Here is a 27,316-nt window from a genome sequence, read left to right as displayed (position 1 = left end):
TTTTTGTCAATCTAGCTAAGGGTCCATCAATGATACTGATTTTCTCAAAGAACTAACTTCTAGTTTTGTTGATTTTCTCAATTGTTTTCATATTCTCAATTTAAATTATTTCTGCTCTAATCTTCATTATTTCTTTCTTTTTGTTTGCTTTGGAGTTAGTTTGCTTTTCTGTCTCTAGTTCTTCCAAGTGAACAGTCAATTCCTTGATTTTTGCTCTTTCCTCTTTTTTTAATATAGGCATTTAAGGCAATAAATTGCCCTCTCAGCAGTGCCTTTGCTGCTACTATATATTTTGATAAATTGTGTTTTTATTTTCATTTTCCTCTAGATATTTACTGTTTTCTCTTGTAAAATTTTCCCAACTCACTTGTTGTTTTTGAGTATGTTGGTTTAGATACCATATATTTGTGATTTTTTTGGCCTTCTGCCTGTTAGTAATTTCCAACTTCATTCCATTTTGGTCTGAGAAAGTGTTTTGTATGATTTCAATCTTTTTAAATTTATTGAGACTTACTTTATGACCCAGCCTATAGTCTATCCTTGAGAATAATCCATGAGCACCTGAGAAAAATGAGTGCCCTCCTGTTGTCAGGTGTAATGTTCTGTAAATGTCTGTTAAATTTAGTTCATTTATCATAGTATTCAAATTTGTTTCCTTATTGATCCTCTGTCTTGATGTCTATCTATTGATGAGACTGGGAAATTGAAGTCTTCAATATTATGGTAGACATGTCTACTTCTCCCTTCAATGTTTGCCTCATGTATTTTGGCGCACTCTGTCTCAGTATATAAATATTTATGATTGTTATGTCTCCTTGTTGAATTGCTCCTTTTATTAATACAGAGTGTCCTTCTTTGTCTCTAATTGTTTTACATTTAAAGTTGAATTTGCCAGATATTAGTATAGCTACTTCTGCTCTTTTCTGATTATTGCTTGCTTGAAATATCTTTTCCCAACTTTTCACTTTCAACCTATTTTTGTCCTTGGGTCTAATATGAGTCTCCTATAGACAGCATATAGATGGATCCTGTTTTTTAATCCATTCTGCCAGTCTGTATCTTTTGAATGGGGAATTTAATCCATTAACACTTAATATTATTACTATAAAGGCAGCACTTTCTTCTACCATTTTGTCTTTTAGATTTTATATGTCATAACTATTTTTTCTCTTTTTACCTTTACTGATAATCTTCATTTCTATACTGTTCACCAGACCTCTCTCTCTCCTGTCTTTTCCTATCTGCCTGTAGTGTTCCCTATAGTATTTCTTGCAGAGCCAGTCTCTTAGTCACAGATTCTTTCATTGATTGTTTGTCTGAAAATATTTTACTATCCCCCTCTTTTTGAAGGGAAGTTTTGCTAGGTATAGAATTCTTGGTTGGCAGTTTTTCTCTTTTAGAATATTAAATATATCATACCACTGCCTTCTTGCTCCCCTCGTTTCTGCTGAGAAACCCATACATAGTCTTATTGAGCTTCCCTTTTATGTGATGGATTGCTTTACTCTTGCTGTTTTCTAATTTCTGTCTTTGTCTTTGACATTTCACAGTCTGTTAAGTAAGTGTCTTGGAGTAGGTCTATGTGGATATATTCTGTTTGGTATACAGTGCACTTCTTGGTTCTGTAATTTTATGTCTTTTATAAGAGATGGGAAATTTTCAGTGATTATTTCCTCCATTTTTCTTTCTCCCACCTTTTCCTTCTGTTCTACTTCTGGGATACCCACGATATACATATTAATGCACTTTATGTTGTCATTCAGTTCCCTGAGACCCTGCTCATATTTTTCCATTCTTTTCCCTGTATTTTTGTTTGTGTGGCAGATTTCAGATGTCCATTCCTCTACTTTACTAGTCCTTTTTTCTGTCTCTTCAAATCTATTGTAGGTTTCAATTGTTTTTTCATCTCTTCTTTTGTGCCTTTCATTCCCATAAGTTCTGTGATTTCCCCCCCAGACTTTCGAGGATTTGTATCCTCCCTCAAATTGTTGATTTAATTTTTTATGAGATTTTCCATATCCGTTCAAGCATTCTGAATTAGATGTATCTCATCTGAAGTAATGGTTAGTTCCTTTGACTGCACCATATCTTCAATTTTCCTAATATGACTGATTATTTTTTGCTGGTTTCTGGGCATTTAATTTCCTTAATTAGTTTATTCCGGAAGTTGTTTTCACTCTTTTACCTAGGGTTTTCTTGCTGTATGGCTTTGTTCTTTTTGTTCTTTGATATTCAGTTCAACTTATTCTAGACCTCTAGCATAGGTTCTGTTTAACTGGTGAGAATTTTTCAGTTCTTGTTTTTCTGTTTTATGCCCTGCCTATATGGAGCCTTTTTTTGTGTGAGAAGAGTCTCCTCAGATATTATAGACCCTAGTCATATTTTCCCGGACCAGACAGGCCCATGTCTCAGGAGGAGAGAGTAGCCAGCATCAGTTTTCCTGAGGGTGAGACCCAGCAGGTTGCCAGACTTTCCTATGAAGCCTCTAGATTCTGTGCTTTTTCTGTCCTGCCCGGCATGTGACACTTGTCTACCCACAGCTTCCCACCAGCATAAAGTGATATGGTTCCTTTAATTTTAGCAGATTCTCTCTGCCAGGGTATGGTTGAGACAGCGGTGAGGTAGTAGGTAGCTTTAATTGCTTCTGTTTTCCAGTCCCTGGGGCTTGAATTCCTTGACAGAGAGATTCCACTGAGAATAGATTAGAAGGGAATAAAATTAGAATCTGGCTAGAAGTTAGGAAGCTATAGAAGTTACCTATGGAAGGTCCAAATGTTGCCCAGGGGGTGGCAGAAGGAATGAAAAGCAGTAAATGAATTCCAGCACAACTCAGGAGTGGCTGTCAGCATGCTTCAGTGAGAAAGGCAGGAAGGAGTCAAGGATGGTCCTCAGGTTTCTGATTTGAGACACAAAGTAGCTTCTGGTGGCATTTGCTAAGACAAGAAGAGGAAGAGCATCAGCTGGGGCTGGGCATGGGGGGTTTAGATATTGTTACACTTTGAACTATGGAGTTTCAGGGGTCTGTGAAATATCCAAATGCAGATGTCCAATGAACAGTTTGTTCTATGGGCCTAGAGCTTATGGAAAGATATCTGGGCTCAAGATAGAAAGCTGGAGGTTATCAGCACATAGATGGAAAGTTCACCTGAGGACCAAATGCATAGTGAGATAGGAAACAAAACAAAAGAAAACTAAATTAAACAAATCAACCCATAAGGAAAGCCTAAAAAGGGGGCACCCATCAAGAAAAGGTGAAGGAACAGCAGAGAGGTAAAAAGACCCAATTACATCAGAAGTTCAAAAGCCCAGGAAGAGAATGTTCCCTAAAGTGGGAGGGTCTGAGCAGTCATATTCCCAAGAGACAAGGTCAGGTAGGGCCTCGGTGCAGCAATAGGGGGTTGTTAGCGACAGGTGCAGGGACAGTGGACATAAGCTGGGCTTCAGTCTTCTCTTCAGGACAAGATGGACGTGTGGTACCCTGTAACCCATTACTTAAGTCATACAAAAATAAACTGAAATGGTTTATGCAGCCCCTAAAACCATTCACTCCAAATGTCCTGGTTGGCATTTTGTTTTAATTTTTAGAGGCATTTGATTCTGACCATACAGTCTAATTTTTTGTTCAAACTTGGTGACATTTTTTATGAAAGTTGTGATTTTTTTTAAATGTTGAGAGTTGTGTGTTTGTTTTTTTCAGGTGTCTTCTGATCAACAAACTAGAGAAAAAGCAGGTAAGTCTCCTTGATGAAGTTTGATATGATCTTTATTTATAAAAGTTGTTTGAAGAGCCTTGTCTAGTCACGATAAATGTAAGTGTGCCATGGATCTTGCTGAATTATCACTGGAAAGCAAATGGCCCTGGTGTGACTTGAATCACAATGTGTCCGCCATCTTGAAGGCTGGATCGGTTCACTTACTTTTTCTGTAATCCTTGTTCAGCCAATATTGTGGATTTAGTCCTCATTCTGCAAAGTTGGTTTCACACAGAAAGAAATTCCTTTGTATTTCCAGTCTTTTTCTTGAAATCTATGCTAGAGATTACTTAGGAATTAAATAAAAAATGACACCTGTACTAAAACATCTGCTTAAAAGCTGAATCCTCTTGACAATCAGACATAAAGGAAGAGGAGCGATTTTTATTTGGGTTTTTATATTTGGAAATGTTCTGTGTATATCAAAATATTTTGCATTTTATTTATTGAATATCTAATTTCAGTAACAGTATAAAATAACAGCTAACAACTCCCTAAATTTCCACTTTTTACCAGTTCTTTAGCAATTATTGTTTCCCTCTTTATTTGTTCAGGATTCATATTCTGAAGTCTGCTCGTTTGTCCTTATTTCATGTGGCCCTTTACATACTTAGATACAGAAGGAAACCACTGCAAAAAACCTTTGTGTGATTCCACTATGTGCATTCTGCATATCTTGAAAATTATTGTGTCTGGAAAAGTTCCATTTGGAAGTTAAAATTTCTTTTCTCTGTGCTTGTATCTTTAAAACCCGGTTTTGAAATAGTATTGTCAAATAATGTCACTAAAAATAATACTCTAATGCTGACTTTATCTGTGTTGATAACCTTCTTTATTTACATTTTCTTATATTCTTTTTTCTTTAATCTGTTGAATAACCAGTTCATTACTCAAAACCATTTTCCTTCATTAATCAAAAACTAATCCAGTGCAGATAAATATCAGCATCAGATGACTGAAATGTAGTCATCTGCTCTTCTTTCTTCTTTCATCTCATGGGGAAGTTGGCAAGAGAGTTCTTTACAGATCACCAGACCGAGAGACCGGCAGGATCTTTTTCATGAAATATCCTTCCTGAGTGCAGTGGGCCCACCGACTGGACCATTAAAACCACCAGACAGCCTGTGCCTGCTGTTCTGTGAAATGCTTACAGCAACAGCATGTGTAACTTTGTGCAAGCCACTTCTATGCTTGGGAGTTACCAAGACCCAGCCCTCAACCATCCAACCCCCAATTGGGAACTAAACAAAGCCCCATTTAAAACCATATCAACATATCCAAATGGTAAATTATGCCAAAGCAGAACCTTCTATGGTCCAGTGTCTCTGGTAGAAGTTCTAATTTGAATTCAAGGAATTTATATTGCATTCCCCTCAGCAATGTATTGTGTTTTACTCCAGAAATGACCAAATGAAGGATTCACATAAATTAGCAGCATGTGAAGCTTCTAGACAAAGTGCTTCCCCTGGAGATGCGATACCTACTATGAGATCAGTCTATTTTCTTCTTATCATAAGCATGTCCCATCATATAAAAGCTGCGGTAGAGGGAGAGGGGAAAACTGCAAATAACTCCTGGCCAGAAATGCTGAGTACTTTTCTAACAGATTAAATTGAACAGACTCTCTTCAGATTTGGTATTTCAGATGTGGAGTAACAGGTTGAAATTGGATGGAGCTCTTACCCACGAGTATTCCACAGACAGAATACTCATGAGGGTATTGAATTTTTAGCTGCTTAACCACTCTGCAATTTAGTGTTTCATTTTGGCCAAAAAAAAATTGAATATCTAAGCAGGCAAGCAGAAACAAGAAGAGAATCAAGTCAATTTTCACATTCAGAGTGACGTAAAGCCCTCTGGGCCCAGGAAATACTGGTGACAGATGCCTAAGAACAATCTAAGCACACATGTCAATCAGATGAGAATGTTAAAAGCCTGATTCACATTTCCATAAAAATACATAAATACATAACAGTCTGTAAGCTTGCATTTCTAAGTTATGGTTGCCCTCTTTATTTTTTTAAATCTCATCTTTCAAATTAAATTATTTTCACAGTTTAAATTTTGATGGTCATTCCCTACTGCTGTTTGTAGAATGTGAGATTGGCTCCCAAATTCTCCTGGCCCCCATCACTGTTTCCTGATTGGATTGTTCTAGAGCAGCCAGACTGACCAGGCCACTCAAACACAGATGTGAGGCCGACATGCCACCGGAAGGAGGAAGTGACCTTCACCCAAGCTCACTGCTTGTACTTGTTAGATGATTCCTGGTATAGTAGTTTGCAAGCTGCCACAATGTGATATGCCAAAAACTGGAACAGCTTTTTAAAAGGGAATTTAATATTTTACAAGTCTATAGTTCTGAGCCTATAAAATTGTCACAATCTTAGGTTTTTACTTCTAGCTGTTCTAAGATACTGGAAACTAAAAGAGGTATCAATTTAATGATTCAGGATTCATATTCATTTGTTAAGTCCTATCTTTTATGTATAATTCCACCATCACCTTTGATCTTTCCATACTTCTCTTTGGGGTTGTTTGGGTTATGGCGATTCTGAATTTTTCATATTGGAAGGGTCTGTCACTACTATGGAGTAGGGAGATGGAACTAGCTGATGTTCTGGAGAGGCTGGGCTAGGTTTCAGGACTTATCTTGACCAGGGACCCATCTGGAGGTTGTAGGTTTCTGGAAAGTTGCTCTAGTGCCTGGAACCCTTGTGGAATCTTATATATTGTCCTAGGACTTTTTTAGGATTGGCTGGAATGGTCCTGGTTGGGATTTGGTAGGTTATGATAGGTAGCAAGGTCTACCTGAGGCTTGCGTAGGAACAACCTCCAGAGTAGCCTCTCGACTCTATTTGAACTCTCTCTGCCACTAATACTTTACTAATTACACTTCTTTTCCCCTTTTGATCAGGATGGAATTGTTGATCCCACGGTGCCAGGTCTGGATTCATCTCTGGGAGTCCTCTCCCAAGGACATCTTTTTATTAGTTACTTTGTGACTTGCTGTCTGGTGTGTCCTTGTGAACAGCAGTATTGGCTGGACCTGTCCAGTGGTGAGAAAGAGGATGTCAGGGTGGCATTGCTCGTGAGAATCATGAGCCAGCAGTGTGGTTTGTAACGTCTTTTCCTTCCTCGTTCTGACTTAAAATACTTGTAGGGATATTTATTTCCTTAATGGATTTATTAAAAGTATTCCTACCCTCTTTTGCAATAGAAATTATTACTGTATTTTTCATTTCTTCATAGAAAACTAAAGAGCATTGTTCTTTTAGGAAGCAGAGTGCATGCACGGGCTTTAGAGACAGCCTGGGTTCGAGTCCAGACCCTGTCATTTACCAGCTTTGGGGTCCAGGGCAAGTTATGACATTGCTTCAGTGTCACTTTCTTCAACTGTGAAGATGGCTAACAGCCTGTCTCTCTGTTATAATTCTGGTCAGGCCTGTGGGCGAGAACCAGGGAAGCATTCTGAATAAAGGACCTGCAGGTGGCAGCTGTGACTCACCTGCCACCACTGTAGTCAGCCCTGTGCAGAGGTCTGCTCACCGCCTCCACCTGCGCTTCAGTTACGGCACACTCACAGATGCCTGACGAGGCATGTTCACGGTGCATACAGAGCCATGCATTGAGAGCACAGGGAGAAGCCAAGGTGTTTTCACTTCTAATATGTAAGAAGACACCTTTTCGTGTGTAATCTTGGGTAAGTCACAGTCTGTTTTTGTTCTTTTTTTTTTTTCCATATATAAAATGTGAAGAGTTTTGTTATAATACTAGGTGTGCCAGTTTGAATCTGTTGGGGACCCCAGAAAAGCCAAGTTCTTTAATCCTCACTCAGTATTGCTGGGTGGGAGCTTTTTGATTGTGTCCATGGAGATGTGACCCACCCAGTTGTGGTGGTAACTTTTGATTAGGTGGTTTCCATGGAGATGTGTCGCCACCCATTCAAGGAGGGGTTGCTTACTGGAGCCCTTTAAGAGGGCTGTTTCCAATTTGGAAACAGCTTTAGAACCCACACAGCCAGAGACCTTTGGAGATGAGAGAGCTGCATGAAACAAGAAGCCTGGAGAGAAAGCTAGACTTCACCACGTGCCCCTTCCAGCTGAGAGAGAAACCCTGAACTTCATCAGCCTTCTTGAACCAAGGTATCTTTCCCTGGATGCCTTAACTTGGACATTTTCATAGCCTTAGAACTGTAAACTTGTAATTTGTTAAATTTCCCTTTTAAAAAGCCACTATGTTTCTGATATATCGCGTTCCAGCAGCTTGTAAACTAGGACACTAGGAATACTATGGCTCGTTATATAACAGAGATTTCATTTATATATATAATATGTAATTATTTAAATAGACTTGTTATAAAATTATATATAAATTATATATTGAATATATGATTATATACTGCTTATATAATTTTATATAATTATGTATTGATTATTTATTAATAATATTTTATATCAATATTAAGTATTTCATTTTAACTCAGTTTTTTGGGGTTTTTTGTTTTTTTTGTTTTTTGCATGGGTAGGCTCCAGGAGTTGAAGCCAGGTCTCTGGCACAGCAGGCGAGAATTCTGCCATTGAGCCACCATTGTCTGCCCCATTTTATCTGTTTTATAACAAATATGCAGATACATACTTTTAAAAACCAATGTAATGACTTAAATGTAATAAATCAAATAAAAAGATAAGTAATGTATAATTAAATGGTTGTTATTAAATATATAATGCTCAGTTTGATTGTATTAGAGAATATAATGAAAGAAATGCTTATAATTAATATTGAATTTAAAAGACATACAAATGTTAGAAGCCGTTTGGTAGAAGAGTTATAAGAAAAATGAAAGAGAGGAGGTGAAGATGGGATTAGAATAAAACCAAGTTGGGTGAATAGTAACAGGTAAACTCACAAAGGTGTGATGACAGGCAGAAGAAAATAATTTTAGTTGAAGATTAGGTGGCAGGACAAATTGTGGACTGTCAAAATGAAATAAATGAGAAAGTTTGACATTCTTGCAAATGAGCTGGGGTCTGTTTGTATATGGGGGGGTCACAATAATTATTTCCCTGGGTTACAGCATGAGACAGAGTAGAGATGAAGGATCACCAAAATAAATCACCTTTCTTAGAATCCCATCAGGTGGCAATATATAGTTAGTCTCATATTGAAAAAGGCCTTAGAGATCATTTCCTTCCATAGGCAACAGAAAATTTAAGATGGGTTAGAAGAGACTCTACTATGACAAGTTATAGAGAAATCGTGCACTAGATATATAGAAACAGTATTGAAAATCAGGTGTTTCGGTTTGCTACAGCTGCTGGAATGCAATACACCAGAAATAGGTTGGCTTTTTCACCAGGTATTTATTAGGTTATAAATTTAACCTAATTTAGTTCTAAGACTAAGAATATGTCCAAATTAAGGCATCAAGAGAAAGATACTATCTCTGAGGAAAGGCTACTGGCATCTGGGATTCCTCTATCACCTATGGGAAGGCACAAAGTGACATCTGACATCTGCTGATCTTTTTCTACTGGTTCTGGTTTCAATGGCTCTCTCCCAATATTTCTGGGTGATTTTGTCTCTTTCCAAACTTCTCTGCCCTCTGCCCTCTCATAAAGGACTCCAGAGAAGGACTAAGACCCACCTCTCTCCAAACACTGGGGTGAGGGTTCCAACTTCTCCAAGCGTTAGAGAGACCATCATGTTCTTGGCCCCACCCTCCTCATGTATCTGCGTTGCAGCTGGACTCTCTGCCATCTCGAGGGCACAGGCTCATGAACCCCTTCAGAACAGTCAGGTGGTGGCCAGGCCAGGCTCTCCTCAATCTCGGGGGAATGTGCTTCACCCTCTCTGAAGCCTTGGGTGGCAGCATTTTTCCTGAAAAGTAGGGTGGTGAAGCTCCCCTCAATTCCCCATGTATCTAAGAGCCCCAGGGTAAGCAGCATTCTTCTTGAACAATGGGACAGAAGGCCCGCCCTTTGCAAACTCCAGGACAAATTCATCTTCTCCGCATAAACAGGTGGAATGTCTCCTGGACCAAGGTTTCTTGGCTCCAGACCTTAGCTTCCATGTTTTACCTTTGAAGTCATTTTTTCCCTTTAGTCTGCCCCTTTTCTGTCACTGTTAGTCCAGGGAGGCAGTGGTTTTGTTCATAACAATCTCACACACACAAAAATGGTCAGTTTGGCATGCAGCTCACAGGGGTCACAACCATTAGACAACAGGACTTTCCACAAATCTTTTCTGTAACTCCATTTCTGACCTGGCTGGTCCTGAAATAGCTGATTGGTTCCATGTTTGATTAAATTCCCACATGGGGCAGTATTCTCTGGGGACTCCTTTTCCAAAAGCTCAGAATTTTCCAAACTGTCAGTTTCTCATTTATTTATACCCAAGAGTTTGTACCTTATAGTTTACTATAAGCTGCAGTGAGAAGCCAGGCTGCATTTCCCACATTCAATTTAGAAATTTCCTCAGCTAGATGTCCAAGCTTGTTGCTTTCAAATTCTACCTTCCATCCAACACCAGGACTCAATTTTGCCAAGTTATCTGCTGCTTTAAAACAAGGGTTTCACCTTTCTTCCAGTTTGCGGTGACATAGTCATCACTTCTAAGGTCTCACGGGAAGTATCTTCAGAGTCCATATTTCTACCAACAATCGCTTCAAAGCGATCTAGGCCTTTCCTATGAAGCATCTAACAATTCTTCAAGATTCTTCCCCTTATCCAATTATAAAACTGTTCCAGCATTTTTGGTATTTGTAAATCACAGCACCCCACTTCTCTGATACCAAAATCTGTTTTAGTCTGCTAATGCTGCCATGATTCAATCTACCAGAAATGGATTGGCTTTTTCAGTAGGGATTTATTAGATAACAAATTTGCAGTCCTAAGGACATGGAAATGTCCAAATTAAGGCATCAAAAGGAAGACACCTTTTCCGAGGAAAGGCCGATAGCATCCAGGGATGCTCTGTCACATGGGAAGAAGGCACATGTTGATGTTTGCTGGGCCTTCTCTCCTGGTTCAGGCTTCAATGTCTCCAAACTTTGGGCATTTTTTGGGCCCTCTCCAAAGTCTCTGGGCATTTTTTTCTCTCTCCAAACTTTTCTGCTCTTTTTCGTCTCATGAAGGACTCCAGTGAAGGACTAAGACCTACTCGAATGGGCTGGGTCTCGTCTCAATTGAAATAACCTAGCCAAAAGGTCTCACCCACAATAGATCTGCCCCCAAAAGAAGGATCAAAAGAACATGGTCTCTTCTGGGGTACATAACAGATCCAAACCAGCACAGCCAGTAGCCCAAATATAAATGAATGGTTTTGACATAAATCATCATATTCACACTTCATAATGAGAATGTATATTTATAATAAAAACAGCAGTTACAAATACAGGTTAATATTGATATATTGTATTGGCAGTCCCAGTACCATCAATAGCATTGTCCTGGGTAACATGATTTTCTGCAGTGGGAACAACTCTTGATACAGATACAACCAAAACAAAATAGAGACTTCCCACAATTTACATGGCAGTTTCATTGCTGGAAAACTCAGTGTATTAAAACCATGTGAAAACTTTGCTTGTTTATGTAAAATGGAATTACTTATCTGGCAGGAGATCTGGAAATCATGTAGCATGTAGGACTATTCTTCAATGTGCAGGACTGTCCCATGGCTTTCATGACAGTCAGGATATTTTCTGGCCAATGGCCACTAAGTTTTAATAGAAGCACCCAATCTTTGTGATAAACTAAAACATCCTCTGCATTTTTTCCTTCCTGACGAGAATATTGACTTTGACTTGGAGAAGGAGTACCCTGGCCATCCAGTCCTTTATAGGTGAACTGATCTAGCAACATGACTTGAGTTTGGAGTAAGCCCGAAATGGGATTAGGTGCACGTTTGCTACCTGATCCCTCAAACACATGGTGCCTACCTTTGCATGCCTGTTCTGATAGCTCCAGACAGTTCAAATGCTTGTGGGCACAATGCTTGCTGATGGCTTGGAAAGAGTTGCCCTCCCAGTAGAAAGCAGAGGCACAGGCTCCTCCAGAACTAGTCAAAGAAAATACCAATGAATAAATATGCATACCAGTGCACATCTGCTATTCCATTTGAATAGTCGCATATAGGGCGTTTTCCTTTCCACTGAGCTTTTGCCTAAAAGAAGAACATTATCTTCACCCTTTGAGAGTTCTACTGAGATTTCAAGGCTTCTATTATCTATTCTCACCTCCCAGATCATCAAAATCAATCTGTCATTTGATAACCATCAGCTCAAATGAACAGTCACAGACAAGGATAGAGTTTTAATTCATCTCTCAAAATCATCTTCCAATTGTGGAAGTAAAACACTGTCTCTGCTGAAAAAGTCACTAAAGACAAGTTTGTCAGACTGAGTCTATTTTGAGTAACATTGCAAGATTTCTGAAAGATATGATTGAGTTAGCTAATAAGGTGCAAGATGAAATTGGATATTCACATATAAAAATGCATTCGTGTCCCCTGCTGCAGGCTGTCAGCACTTCTATAGCTCCCATCACCAATGATGTCCAAATACCTCCCCTGGCCATGAAATCTCCAACCCACCACAGGCTGCCATCCAACCTCACCTCACTCCACCCTTGCCCACCTGCACTTCCCTGAGCAGGGGCATCCCTTGGCCACACAGGCCCTAGGGTCCTCCAACTTGGTCTTGGTCACTTGGTCAGCACATGCAGGGGTCCTGGGGGGCATTCAGTGTAGTAAGGCACCCATCGGAGCCCTGAAAGGTCAATCACTTTCTCCTCCCTTTTCAGGTCTCTGTCTCCCAATTTATAAAAATGTGATCTTTGAGACTCGCCTAAATTCTAACTCTTGTGAAAATATCCCTTGAGTTCTCAGCTGGAAATAGTCATCCCCTCCTCTGATACCCTAAAGTGGGGGTTGTCCAGCTCTAGGAAGGGTTTATTAAAAGGAAGGATTTATTTAAAAGCAGAGGGCTGGGCCCCACCCCCAGATGGTCAGCTTCAGTATGTCTGGGTCCCTGTGAGGCCCTAGAATCTGCATTTCTAACAAGTTGTCGGGTGCTGCCAGTGGTGCTAGTCAAGGGGCCAGTGGACAAATCCCTGTCCTTACCCCACTCGGTGTCTCTTAGCTGTTCCTGCCCACTTCTGCTTCTTTCTGTCCTACTTTCCCTGTGAGCTGTAGCAGCATTCATCTGAACGTGTGCGGGTGTGCCTGGCTGCCTGCTGGCCGTGGGAACTCCAGGTGGAAAGGAAAGAGGCCACTGGTGAAGCAAGTTCCTGCAGCAGGCAGGAGCTGAGAAGAGAAGGGAGGGGTGCCAGGGTAGAAATGCTCTTTAAAAACTACTGAAAATTAAATAAATTATTCCGATTTCTTCTCTTCTCTAGTACATTCTCTGAACATTCTCAAATTTCCCTCATCTTAAGATTGAAAAAAAGAATCTTTCTATCAGCCCCTACACTGTCTTAATGTATCATTCCATCTCTGACTTTCCATGTATTACAAAATCTGGAAAAAGTAATCTACATTCTATAACACTTCCTTCTTCCCTGCCCTCATTTAATCCTTACTCCCTTACAGTCTGCTCCTCACCCTTTTACGTCCTCTTGCTTGGGTACGCTTTCAGTGGTATTTACACTATTGAGCATCATCATTCATTAAATCCTCTGTTCTTGACAACTGTCATGATATACTCCCTGAGTTCACTTTGAACCTTGCTGATCATTCTTCTTCAATCTTTCCCTAATTGTCGTTTGTTTAGTGTGAGAAATTTGTTCTTCATTAAACAGCAATACTTATATACAATACATTCACCCATTGATAGTGCACAGGTCAATGGTTCTTAGTTTATTCCCAGAGTTATGCAACCCTCACCACAATCAATTTTAGAACATTTTCATCACTCCAGAAAGAACCCTGAACCCATTAGCAACCACTCCCCATTTCCCTCCAATTCTCCCCTGCCCCAAACCTTGGGAATCCACTAATCTACTTTCTATTTCCATGGATTTGCATATTCTGAAACTTTCATGTAAATAAATCATACAGTAATTGGTCTTTTGTTATTGGCTACGTTCACTTAGCATGTTTTCAAAGTTCATATATATTGTAGCATGTGGTCAGTACTATATTCTTTTTTTAAAATTAGAGAAGTTGTATGTTTACAGAATAATCAGATATGAAATACAGAGTTCTCCTATAACACCCTGTAATGAACACTTGCATTAGTGTGGTAACTTTGTTACAATTCATGAAAGAATACTGTTTTAGTTTGTAAAAGCTGACAGAAAGCGATATACCAGAAATAGAATGGCTTTTAGAAAGGGAATTTATTAAGTTGCAGGTTTACAGTTCTAAGGCCATAGAAATGTCCAAACTAAGGTATCCAGCGAAAGATACCTTAACTCCAAAGAAAGGGCCGATGACGTCCAGGCTTTCTCTCTCAGCTGGGAAGGCGTATGGTGCCATCTACTAGCTTTCCCTACCAGCTTCTTCAAACTGCTTCCCCAGGGACATATTCCTTCTGCATCTCCAAAGGTCTCTGGCTGTGTGGACTTTATTGGTTTTTGTGGCTCTGAAGCTTTATCCAAAGTTGTTCCCTTTTAAAGGGCTTAAATACATGGAGACACATCTCCGTGGAAACCACCTAACCAAAAGATTCCACCCAGAACTGAGTGGGTCACATCTCTGTGGAAACAATAAAAAGATCCCACCCAGCAATATTGAATGAGGATTAAAGAGCATGGCTTTTCTGGGGTGTTTCAAACGAGCACGAATATTCTAACGATTGTATTGTTAACTATAGTCCATTTACAATAGGGTTCTCTGTGTTGTGTAGTTCTATGTGTGTGTGTTTTTTAAATTTTTATTCTAGTGGCATATATACAACCTAAAATTTCCCCTTATAACCACATTTAAATTTATAATTCAGTGCTGTTGATTATGTTCACAATGTTGTACCACCATCACCATCATATGCCATATTTTACTTATCCATTTACTTACATAAATGGCCATCCATTTAGGACTGTGTGGGTTGATCTCCCTCTTTGGCTGTGATGAATAATGCTGCTATGAACGTTCATGTAAAGGTTTGCGCGTGGATGCATGCTTTTCTTTCTCTTCGTGTACGGCTAGAAGTGGAATTGTTGAGTTTAAGGTAACTGTTTTTCACAGCAGCAGCATTTTACGTACTACTAGCAATGTATAAGGGTTCCTTCCAATTTCTGCACATCCTTGCCAACACTTGTTATTATTTACCTTTTTGATTACCTATCCTGTGTGAAATGGTGTTTCATTGTGGTTTGTGTTGCATTTCCTCAAATGACTAGTGATGTTTAGCATCTTTTCATGTGCTTCTTGACCATTTGAATAGCTTTTTTTGAGAAATATCTCTTCAAATCCTTTGTCCATTTTTATATGGGGTAATTGCCATTTAATTGAGTTGTAAGAGTTCTTTTTATCTTCTAGATACAAATCCTTTATCAGATATATAATTTGCATAAAACTCCTCCCATTCTGTGGGTTATATTTTCACTTTCTTGATGGTGTTCTTTATGTTTTAGTTTGCTAAAGTGGCCAGAATGCAATATACCAGAACTGGAACTTCTTTTACAAAGGGGAATTTAATAAGTTACAAGTTTACAGTTCTAAGGCCATAAAAATGTCCAAACTAAGGCATCCAGAAAAAGTACCTTAACTCTGAAGAAAGGCTGAATGGCGTCCAGGATTTCTTGTCAGCCTGGAGGGTACATGGCTAGCGTCTGAGGTCCTTGCCCCTGGGTCGTTGCTTTGTGCTTCTGATTCACAGTGGCTTCCTCTCCAAGGCTGTGGGTCTTCCCTTAGTTTCTCTGCATCAGCTCTCTCCAGGTTCTGGCTTGCTTGGCATCTCATGGGAAGGCACATGTGATGTCTCCTGGGCTCTAGTTTCTAATGTCTGTCCAAGCACCTGTATGGGCACTCCAAGCATCTCCAAATGTCTGTGTCTAAGCTTTCTCCTAAACGTTTCCTCTTTTAAAGGACTCCAGTAAGCTAATTAAGACCCACCTTGAATGGACAGGATCATATCTCTATGTAAACAACCTACTCAAAAAGTTCCACCTGAAATACTGGATCAGGATAAAAGACTATGGATTTTCTGGGAACAAAACAATTTCAAACCAGCAGAGTGTCTTTTGAAGCACACACAAAAAAAATTTTTTATAAAGTTCAATTTATTTTTTATCTTTCATTGCATATGCTTTTGGTATCATTTCTAAGAAGGCTTTTCCTAATCCAAGGTGATGAAAACTTACTACTATATTCTTTTTTAAGTGTATTAAAGTTTTAGCTCTTCCATTTGGGTGTATGATCCATTTGGAGTTAATTTTTCTGTATGGTGTAAGAAAGGAATCTAACTCCATTCTTTTGCATATGGATATACAGTTGTTTCAGCAACATTTTTTTTAAAGAATATTCTTCCCCTCTGAAATTATGTTTGCATCCTTGTCCTTAATATCAGTCCTGTACTGCTTCTGTCATTTCTTGTCCCTGACCACCTTATCACACCGTGCTCTCCTTTCTTGCTTCCATGCTTTTCCCTCACGTCTCTTACTGCTGCCTGCTGAACTCTTACTCGTCCTAAGACCAGCTCAAGTGGAGTCTTACAATGAATAGTCTCTTTTGGTTTTACTTACAGCACATTATTTAATCTATTACAATGTTTCACATTTCTCACTAGACTATCATCTACGTATTGACAATTTCTTGGCTTTTTTTTTCCTCTCTTTTTAACATTCTGCCACTCTTTCTCCAAGCACCTGGCACAGTGTCAAGCACATAGTAGATACTATGTATATAAATCTGTTGAAATGAATTAATAAAAATGGCCTTCACTAGGAATTTTAGTTTATAAGAAATTCAGGATGATCCCAAAGAAATCAAGCTTCAATAAATATTAAAAATAATAAAAATGAAAACTGCAGCCAACAGCAAAAAATCTTTTTCTCATGCTTCTGATAAATTTCCTGCAGATTTGTCATTGCCATAGCTCAGTTAAGAACTGAAATAGCTGGTGAAAATTTTATAGGCAATAAAATGTTTTGAAGCTTTCTTTTATTTTACAGGCTGCATTAGTGTGAATATTTTAAACTAATTTTTAATGCCCATCTCTCACTGAGATTTTATAGTACATTTAAAGAAGATTAAGGATATTTTAGTTGCCAATCCAAATCCAATTTGAATGCATATGTTCTTGGCTTTAATTTTTAAAGAAAATTTATTTATAAAAACTTTTTTTAAGACCAGTACTGCACACAACTGTCTGAAATTGAGGTCTGAAATTGTGTTATTCAAATAACACAAAATATCAATGAAGTGAGGAGGTAGACACTTCCCCAAAGTCCAATTCTAAAAAAAAGAACATTTTCCCTTCTTCCTGTAAAAGATTTCTCTAATTGTTACTTTTCAAATTCCTACGCGCTTGTAGGAATCAGTGAAATAATACGCAAATATATAAAGTGAAAGCTAACCATCTCCTCTCATATTCCTGCCCCACAAGCACTTTCGTCAGCATGTTTTGTTTTTATTTACAACATGTCTCAGATAGTTACTGCTGTGTGACAAATTAGCCCAACATATGATCCCTTAAAACAATAATGAAGTGTGATTTCTCACAGTTCTGTGGTCGCTGGACTGGCTGGGTGGTTTTTTGCTGCTGCTCACATCGGTGAGGATCACCCAGTCTCAGCGTTCTGGGAGGTCAGCTGGGGCTGGCGCACCCGGGATGGCTTCTCCTGCATGCCTGGGTCCCAGCTGGGGTGCTCGGACTGCTTCCTGCACATCACACTGTTGACTCCTGGCTCAGGGCTCCAAGAGAGTGAAAACAGAAACCACTGGGCATGGTAAGGGCTAGGCTGGGAAATGGCACATTTTCAAGCCCAGATTCCAAGGGTGGGGAATAAGAGTCTACCTTTCCACGGGAGGATGAGATGCACACAGAGGCATGGGACGGATTTTCAGTCACCGTCTCTGCAGATAGGCTACCGCAAACTTCATACACAGGGGTCGGCTGGCTTTACCTGCTTGTTGCTTGATTTTTATAAAAAGGACCATATTATACATATTACTGTAAAACTGTTCTTAATAATATATTATAGACATCATATTATAGGTCATAAATATCTAATTCTAGGTTTCTTCCCTCTAATTTTTAATGCAAATTATACATATATATATGTAGAATTTTAGTGTACTTCCCCCCCCATCCTTTTTTATTGCATTTTAATTATTCCTTTTGCCCCTGCCCCACCCCCATCCCTATAACTCTGTCTGGTCTCACCTACATAAGGAAATCTGCATTGAAAATTGATGTTTTTTTCCAGATTTTTAACATAAGAGTCTGTTTTACAAAAATGAGGTCATATTATACATATATTTTGCACCTTTATTTCTTCATTCAAAATTTTGTCATGGAAATCCCAACTGTGTCAACTAGTGTAGTTATGATTCTTTCTTATGTTTTTCCTCCCTCCCTCCCTCCCTTCCTTCTTTTCTTCCTTCATTTACTAATTTATTTTGTTTTTTCATTAATATTTTTTTATTAGAGAAGTTGTGGATTTACAGAACATTGAAGCATATAAAATACAGGATTCCCATAAACTACCCCACTACCAACATTGCACCGGGGTGGAAAACTTGTTACAGTTGATGATTATTAATTTATTCTTTACTCCAATTCTTTAAAAAATATTATTTCTTAAGCATATAAAAATTATTTTTAAAATAAACTTTTAATTTTCAGATAATTATAGATTCACCTGCAGTTGTAAGAGATAATACAGAGAGATCGCAATTACCCTTTATTGAGTTTCCCACATGGTGGCCTCTTGCAAAGCCGTATCACTACGAGGATACTGACATTGAAACAGTCAAAAAAGAGAGCGTTTCCATTCCAACAAGGATCCCTTGAGCTATCTTTTTATAGCCACACCCACTTCTCTGCTGCCCCATGCCCTCTTTAGCCCCTGGCAACAATGTCTATAATTTTTTCCCATTTCTGTAATTTTGTCATTTGAAGAATGTTCTATAAATGGAATCTTTTTACTTGGCATAATTCTCTTGAGATTCATTCAGTTTGTTGTGCATATCAATAGTTGATTTCTTTTTATTGCCAAGTTGTATTTTCCGATGCAGATTTACTAACATTTGCTTAGCCAAGTCACCCATTGAAGGACATCTGGGTTATTTCCATTTTGGATCTCTTACAAATAAAGCTCCAATAAACATTCACAGACAGGATTCTGTGTGGACACGCGTTTTCATTCTCTGGATAACTTCATTGCTCTGGGATTAATGCCCACGAGTGACAACTGCTGGATTGTGTGGTAGTTGCATATTTAGTTTTTTTAAGAAACTGCCAAAATGTTTTACAGAGTAGCTGTGTCATTTGACATTCCCGGTAGTAAATATATGAATGATACCATTTTTCTACATCCTTGCCAGCATTTGATGTTGTCACTGTATTTTATTTTAGCCACCCTGATAACTGTGCAGTGATGTCCTGTTATGGTTTTGTATGCATTTCCGTCATGGCTATTGATACTGAACATCTTTTTATGTACCTAGTTACCATCTTTATATTCTCTTCAGTAAAATATCTGTTCATGTCTTTTGCCCATTTTCTAATTGGAATGTTTGCTTGTCTGACTGTTGGGTTTTGAGAGTTCTTTATATGTGCCTTTGTTGTATATGTGAATTAAAGCTATTTGCTCCCAACCTGTAGTTTGTTTTATTCGTCTTCTTAACAGGGTGGTTCATAGAGCAAAAGTTTCTGATTGGATGATGTCCAATTTATAATATTTTCCTTTTGTGGATCATGGTTTTGGTGTCAACTGTAGGAGCTCTTTGCCTAGATTGAATTCTGTAGATTTTCTCATTGTGTTTACTAAAAATCATATATTTTCACACTTCATCTTTAACTTACTGGTGCATTTTGAGCTAATTTTATATAAGGTATTAGACTTAGCTCAGGTTCAATACTTCAGCATAATTTACTGAAACAATTATCCTTTTCCTATTAGAAGGCTCTTGAGCCTTTGTCAGAAGCCAGCTGGAGATATCTGTGTGGCTCCGCCTCTGGGTTCCCTGTTCTGTTGCACTGATCCATGTGTCCACCCCTCCAGCAATTCCAGTCTTGGTTGCTGCAGTTATAAAAAGAGTCTTGAAGTCAGATGGAATTGTTCCTCTCCTTTATTCCTCTTTGTCAGAGTTGTTCTAGTTATTCAAGTTCCTTTGCCATTCTATATACATTTTAGAATAATCTTGTGACAAAAAGATCTTGCTGGAATTTTAATAACAATTATGATAAATGTGAATTTCAATTTGGGGAGAATTGTTATCTTTATTGTGTTGAGTCTTCTAGCCCATAAACTTGGTATGGCTCCATATTTATTTAGATCTTCTTTGAGTTTTTTCACCAGAATTTTGTAGATTTCAGCAGACGAATAGTCCGCTATGTATTTTGTTAGATTTACACCCAAGATTTTTGTTTAGGTTAGCTATTGTTATCACTATGGTTTTTAATTTTGATGTCCACATGTTCATTACTAGTGTATACAAATACCATTGATTTTCCACGTTAATCTTGTATCTGGTGACCTTGCTGAACTCACATATTAGTTCTAGGAGCTTTTTTTATGGATTACTTGAGATTTTCTACATAGACAATCACGCCATCTGATTATAGGGACAGTTTTATTGTTCTTTCTGAACTGTATGACTTTTGTTTCATTTGTTTGCCATATTGCACTAGGTAGAACTCTGTTGAACCATTGTGGTGAGAGTGGGCAACCTAGCCTTGTTCCCAGTGTTAGGAGGAAAGCATTAAGTCTTTCACCATTAAGTGGACTGTGAGCTGTAGGTTTGTCAATTATCAAGTCAAGGAAGTACATTCTAGTCCTATTTCTTTTTTGAGTTTTTCAGAATGAATGATGAATTCTGCCAAATGCTTTTTCTGTATTGATTGAATATAATCATATGATTTTTTTTCTCTTTAGCCTGATAATATTTTGTATTACATGGATTGATTTTTGAACGGTGAGCTAGGCTTGTATCCCTGGAATAAACTCCACTTGGTCATGGTGTATAATTCTTTTTACATATTTCTATAAATATATAATATATATTATTCTGTTTCCTAATGTTTTGTTAAGGATTTTTATGTCTGTTTATCTATCTTTCTATCTAATTGTGCTGATTTGAAAGGATGTATGTCCCCTAGAAAAGCCATGTTTTAATCTAAATCCCATTTCTTAAAGGCAGAATAATCCCTATTCAGTACTGTATGTTTGAAACTGTAATCAGATCATCTCCCTGGAGCTGTGATTTAATCAAGAGTGGTTGTTAAACTGGATTAGGTGACAACATGTCTCCACCCATTTGGGTGGGTCTTGATTAGTTTCTGAAGTCCTATAAAAGAGGAAACATTTTGGAGAATGAGAGATTCAGAGAGAGCAGAGAATACTGCAGCACCACAAAGCAGAGAGTCCACGAACCAGTGACCTTTGGAGATTAAGAAGGAAAACGCCTCTTGGGGAGTTTCATGAAACAGGAAGCCAGAAGAGAAAGCTAGCAGATGATGCCATGTTTGCCATGTGCCCTTCCAGCCAAGACAGAAACTGTGACTGTGTTTGCCATGTTCCTTCTCACTTGAGAGAGAAACCCTGAACTTTGTCGGCCTTCTTGAACCAAGGTATCTTTCTCTGGATGCCTTTGATTGGACATTTCTATAGACTTGTTGTAATTGGGACATTTTCTCAGCCTTAGAATTATAAACTAACAACTCATTAAATTCCCCTTTTTAAAAGCCATTCCGTTTCTGGTATATTGCATTCCGTCGGCTAGCAAACTAGAACACCAATCTATTTATGGGATATTAATCTGTAGTTTTCTTTTTTAAACTCTTATCTGATTTTTATATCAAAATAATACTAGATTCAGAGAATGAATTGGAAAGTATTCAAGCCTCTTCTATTTTCTGAAAGAGATTGTGTAAACAAGCATTAATTTTTTAATGCTTGCTGTAAGTCTCTAGTAATACTATCTGGGCCTGGAATTTCTTATTTGGGGAGTTTTAAAATTAGAAATACAATTTCCTTAATATTTTTAGGGCTATTCAAATTATGTATTTCATATTGGGTGAGTTGTGGTAGCTTGTGTTTTTCTGAGAAAGCGATCCATTCCATTTAAGTTGTCAAATTTATATAGAGGATGTTCTGAAGTATATACTTCTGATGTCTTCAGGGTCTCTAGAGATATTTTATGTTTCATCACTGTTATGGATAATTTGCCTTTTCTTTCTCTTTTTTTTTTTTTGGTCAGTCCAGCTAGGTATGTGTCAATTTTACCAGTCATTTCAAAGAACCACTTCTTTATTTCATTAATTTCTTCTAATGTTTTTCTGTTTTCAGCATTAATGATTTCTGCTCTTTTCTTCCCTTTACTTGTCTTTGGTTTATTTTGCTCTTCTTTCCCTAGATCCTTGAGATACGATCTTATATTACTGATTTGAGATGATATGGATTTAGTGCTATTAAGTTTCCTATCAGCACTGCATTATCCGTGCCCCCCCCCCCAAATTCTGTTATGTTGTGTTTTCATTTTATTTAGTTTAATGTATTTTTTATTTCACCTGAGATTTTCTTTTTGACATGTGCATTGTTTGGAAATGTGTTGCTTAGTTTCCAAACATTTGGATATTTTTCTATTATCTCTTTGCTATTGATATCTACTTTGATTTCATTGTGGTCAGAGAATCTATTTCAATTATTTTAAATTTATTGAGGTTTGTTTATAGCCCATAACATGGTGTATCCTGGTATATGTTCTGCGACCTCTAAAAAATAATTTGTATTCTGCTGCTGGGTGGAATATTTCATATACATTAATTGTACCTCAACGGTCAATGAAGGCGTTGAGTTCTTTTATATCCTTGCTGATTTTCTGTGTAGTTGTTCTATCAATTGGTGAGAGAGGGGTGATTAAGTCTCCAACTATAAATATGAATTTGTTTATATTGCTTTTCAGTTTTATCAATTTTTGCTTTACAAAAATTGTGTGGTACATCCACTTTTACCTTTCTCTGTCTCTGATAATTGTCTTTTGCTGTACGTTGCTTTGATAGTAATATGGCTACTCCTTTTCTCTTTTGATTAGTGTTTTTACTGTATGTCTTTTTCATTCTTTTACTTTCAATTTGTCTGTATTATTATATTTGAAGTGAGTTCCTTATAGATAGCATATCATTTGGTCATGATTTTAAATCCATTCTGCCAATTCCTGTCACTTAATTGGTTTACCAAGATGATTTAAATTGAATATAATTATTCATGTTTGGAGTAAGTCTAACACTTTATCCTTTTGGTGTCTGTTTGCCCTCTCTCCTATTTCTCGTTTATTTTTCCTTCTTTCCTGTGTTTTACTTGGTCATATTTTAGAATTCCATTTTGATTTGTCTATAGTATTATTGGGTATCTCTTTGTGGATATTTTTAGTGACTGTTCTTGGTATTACACCATATATACATAACTTCCCACAATCTACTTTTGGCATCAGTTTACCAGTTCAAATGAGGAAAATATCACTTACCTACCTGAACATTCCTTTAACCAACCCCCTTTTTAATATAATTTCTTTAAATGGGTTTCAACATGCATTTAGAATCATATCAGTTTATAATTTTTGCTTCAACCATCAAGCATAATTTAGAAGACTCAAAAGGAGAAGGAGAGTCTGTTATATTTACCCATATTTTTGTTTTCCATGTTCTTCCTTCCTCTTCCTTTTAATGTCTCCTTTCTGTTTAGAGAACTTCCTCCAGCCATTCTTTTAGGGTAGATCTTCCAATGACATATTCTCTTATTTTTCCTTCATCTGAGAATGTCTGGATTTCTTCTTCATTCCTACAGGATATTTTTGCTGGATATAAGAGGGCAGGTTGATAATTATTTCCTTTCAGAATTTTGAAAAATGTTGTGAAATTTCCTTCTGGCTTCCATGGGTTCTAATGAAAATTTTGCCGCCCTTCAAATTGCATTTCCTCCATAGATAAGTCCTTTCTCTCTGCTTTCAAGATTTTTTCTGTCTTTAGTTTTCTGAAGTTTGACTCTATTTTGTCTTGGTATAGTTTTAGGGGAGGTTATCCTTTTAGGGATTTGCTCAGCTTCTTGAATCTGTAGGTTTATGTCATCCAAATTTGAAAAGTTTTCAGTCATTATTTCTAGGAGTACGTTTTCAACCCCACTTTCTTTCTTTTCTTCTGGGACTGTGATAACATGAATGTTAGATCTTTTGTTATAGTACTATGGGTCTCTGAGGTTTTACTTATTTTTTATTATTATTATTATTATTATTATTATTATTATTATTATTTTAACATGGACAGCCTCTGGGGATCAAACCCAGGTCTCTGCATGAACTCTGTCACTGAGCCACTGTTGCCTGCCCTTATTTATGTATTTATTTATTTATTTATTGCATGGGCAGGCGTCAGGAATTAAACCCAGGTCTCCAGCATGGCAGGGGAGAACTCTGCCTGCTGAGCCATTGTGGCCTGCCTATTTATTTATTTATTTATTATTTTTTTTATTAATCAAAAAAAAATTAACTAACAAAACATTTAGAAATCATTCCATTCTACATATACAATCAGTAATTCTTAATATCATCACATAGTTGTATATTCATCATTTCTTAGTATATTTGCATCGATTTAGAAAAAGAAATAAAAAGACAACAGAAAAAGAAATAAAACGATAATAGAGAGAAAAAAAAGAAAAAAAAAACAAAACTATACGTACCATACCCCTTACCCCTCACCTTCACCTACCACTATTTCAAACTGAATTTATTTTAACATATGTTCCCCCTGTTATTTATTTTTATTCCATATGTTCTACTCTTCTGTTGATATAGTAGCTAAAAGGAGTATCAGACATAAGATTTTCACATTCACAGAGTCTCATTGTGAAAGTTATATCATTGTTCAATCATCATCAGGAAACATGGCTACTAGAACACAGCACTACATTTTCAGGCAGTTCCCTCCAGCCTCTCCACTACATCTTGAACAACAAGGTGATATCTACTTAATGCGTAAGAATAACCTCCAGGATAACCTCTCAACTCTGTTTGAAATCTCTCAGCCATTGACACTTTGCATCATTTTACTCTTCCCCCTTTTGGTCAAGAAGTTTCTCTCAATCCCTTGATGTTAATTTTCAGCTCATTCTAGGGTTTTTCTCATTCCTTTGATGCTGAGTCTCAGCTCATTCCAGGATCTTTGTCCCACGTTGCCAGGAAGGTCCACACCCCTGGGAGTCATGTCCCTCGCAGAGAGGGGGAGGGTGGTGAGACTGCTCATCATATTGGCTGGAGAGAGGGGCCACATCTGAGCAACAAAAGAGGCTCTCTTGAGGGTGACTCTTAGGTCTAAATTTTAAGTAGACTTGACCTATCTTTTGTGGGGTTAAGTTTCATGTGAACAAACTCCAAGACTGGGGGCTCAGCCTATAGCTTTGGTTGTCCACACTGCTTGTGAGAATATCAAGAATTCAACTTGGGGAGGTTGAATTTGTCCCCACTCTCACCATTCCCCAAAGGGGGCTTGCAAATACTTTTCCAGTCACTGATCAAATCATTCTGGGATTCATCGGGGGATCACTCTGGACAAACCAACAAAATCTCATGTGCTACCTGAGATTCCAAGTACTTATGACATTCAATCAAATTATCTACATTAGTTATATTAGGAAATGCTCTAGTCAAAATATAAATTTTGTAACAAATATTTTTTGCTTTAGTCTCACACATAAGGTGACATTTTAAAGTATTAATTATCATCTATTTTCAGCACCCTGCAATAATGACAATCCTTTGTTCTACCTCATGCAAAAACATTATTAATATTTGTACATTGTACATTTCACTATTATATATTAATAGTATACACTCTAGGCATTCCTAGATTATACCATCTCGATCTTTAACATCTATCTTTCTTTCTGATTACATTTATGTCACCAGCCCTCCTCCCTCTATCATTCTCATAGGCAGCTTCATTCAGTGTTTTAACATAATTACATTACAATTAGGTAGTATTGTACTGTCCATTTCTGAGTTTTTGTATCCAGTCCTGTTGCACAGTCTGTATCCCTTCAGCTCCAATTACCCACTATCTTACCCTATTTCTATCTCCTGATGGTCTCTGTTACCAATGACATATTCCAAGTTTATTCACTAATGTCGGTTCATATCAGTGAGACCATACAGTATTTGTCCTTTAGTTTTTGGCTAGTCTCACTCAGCATAATGTTCTCTTGGTCCATCCATGTTATTACATGCTTCATAAGTTAATTCTGTCTTAGAGCTGCATAGTATTCCATTGTATGTATATACCACAGTTTGTTTAGCCACTCATCTGGTGATGGACATTTTGGCTGTTTCCATCTCTTTGCAATTGTAAATAATGCTGCTATAAACATTGATGTGCAAATGTCCATTTGTGTCTTTGCCCTTAAGTCCTCTGAGTATTGCTGGGTCATATGGCAGTTCTATATTCAGCTTTTTGAGGAACCACCAAACTGCCTTCCACAGTGGTTGCACCATTTGACATTCCCACCAACAGTGGATAAGTGTGCCTCTTTCTCCGCATCCTCTCCAGCACTTGTCATTTTCCGTTTTGTTGATAATGGCCATACTGGTGGGTGTGAGATGATATTTCATTGTGGTTTTGATTTGCATTTCTCTAATGGCCAGGGACATTGAGCATCTCTTCATGTGCCTTTTGGCCATTTGTATTTCCTTTTCTGGCAGGTGTCTGTTCAAGTCTTTTTCCCATTTTGTAATTGGGTTGGCTGTCTTTTTGTTGTTGAGTTGAACAATCTCTTTATAAATTCTGGATACTAGACATTTATCTGATATGTCGTTTCCAAATATTGTCTCCCATTGTGTAGGCTGTCTTTCTACTTTCTTGATGAAGTTCTTTGATGCACAAAAGTGTTTAATTTTGAGGAGCTCCCATTTCTTTCTTTCTTTCTTCAGTGCTCTTGCTTTAGGTGTAAGGTCCATAAAACCACCTCCAATTATAAGATTCATAAGATATCTCCCTACATTTTCCTCTAACTGTTTTATGGTCTTAGACCTAATGTTTAGATCTTTGATCCATTTTGAGTTAACTTTTGTATAGGGTGTGAGATACGGGTCCTCTTTCATTCTTTTGCATATGGATATCCAGTTCTCTAGGCACCATTTATTGAAGAGACTGTTCTGTCCCAGGTGAGTTGGCTTGACTGCCTTATCAAAGATCAAATGTCCATAGATGAGAGGGTCTATATCTGAGCACTCTATTCGATTCCATTGGTCAATATATCTATCTTTATGCCAGTACCATGCTGTTTTGACCACTGTGGCTTCATAATATGCCTTAAAGTCAGGCAACGCAAGACCTCCAGCTTCGTTTTTTTTCCTCAAGATACTTTTAGCAATTTGGGGCACCCTGCCCTTCCAGATAAATTTGC

At 37.8% G+C, this 27,316-nt stretch overlaps 1 long non-coding RNA gene across 2 annotated transcripts in view; it reads left to right on the top strand.

The window, feature by feature from the left end:
- LOC143679651 (uncharacterized) overlaps nucleotides 1-27,316 on the top strand; it is a 90,163-nt gene that overhangs the window by 18,916 nt on the left and 43,931 nt on the right. For both annotated transcript variants that reach the window (XR_013173889.1, XR_013173890.1), the window contains exons 2-3: nucleotides 3,698-3,731; nucleotides 7,196-7,455. This is a non-coding gene — a long non-coding RNA (uncharacterized LOC143679651). The remainder of the gene's footprint in view (nucleotides 1-3,697; nucleotides 3,732-7,195; nucleotides 7,456-27,316) is intronic.

Source organism: Tamandua tetradactyla, chromosome 4 (genome assembly GCF_023851605.1).
Source record: "Tamandua tetradactyla isolate mTamTet1 chromosome 4, mTamTet1.pri, whole genome shotgun sequence".
NCBI lineage: Eukaryota > Metazoa > Chordata > Mammalia > Pilosa > Myrmecophagidae > Tamandua > Tamandua tetradactyla.
The sequence above is the reverse complement of the archived record's forward strand: the minus strand, read 5'-3'. Positions and strand labels throughout refer to the sequence as shown.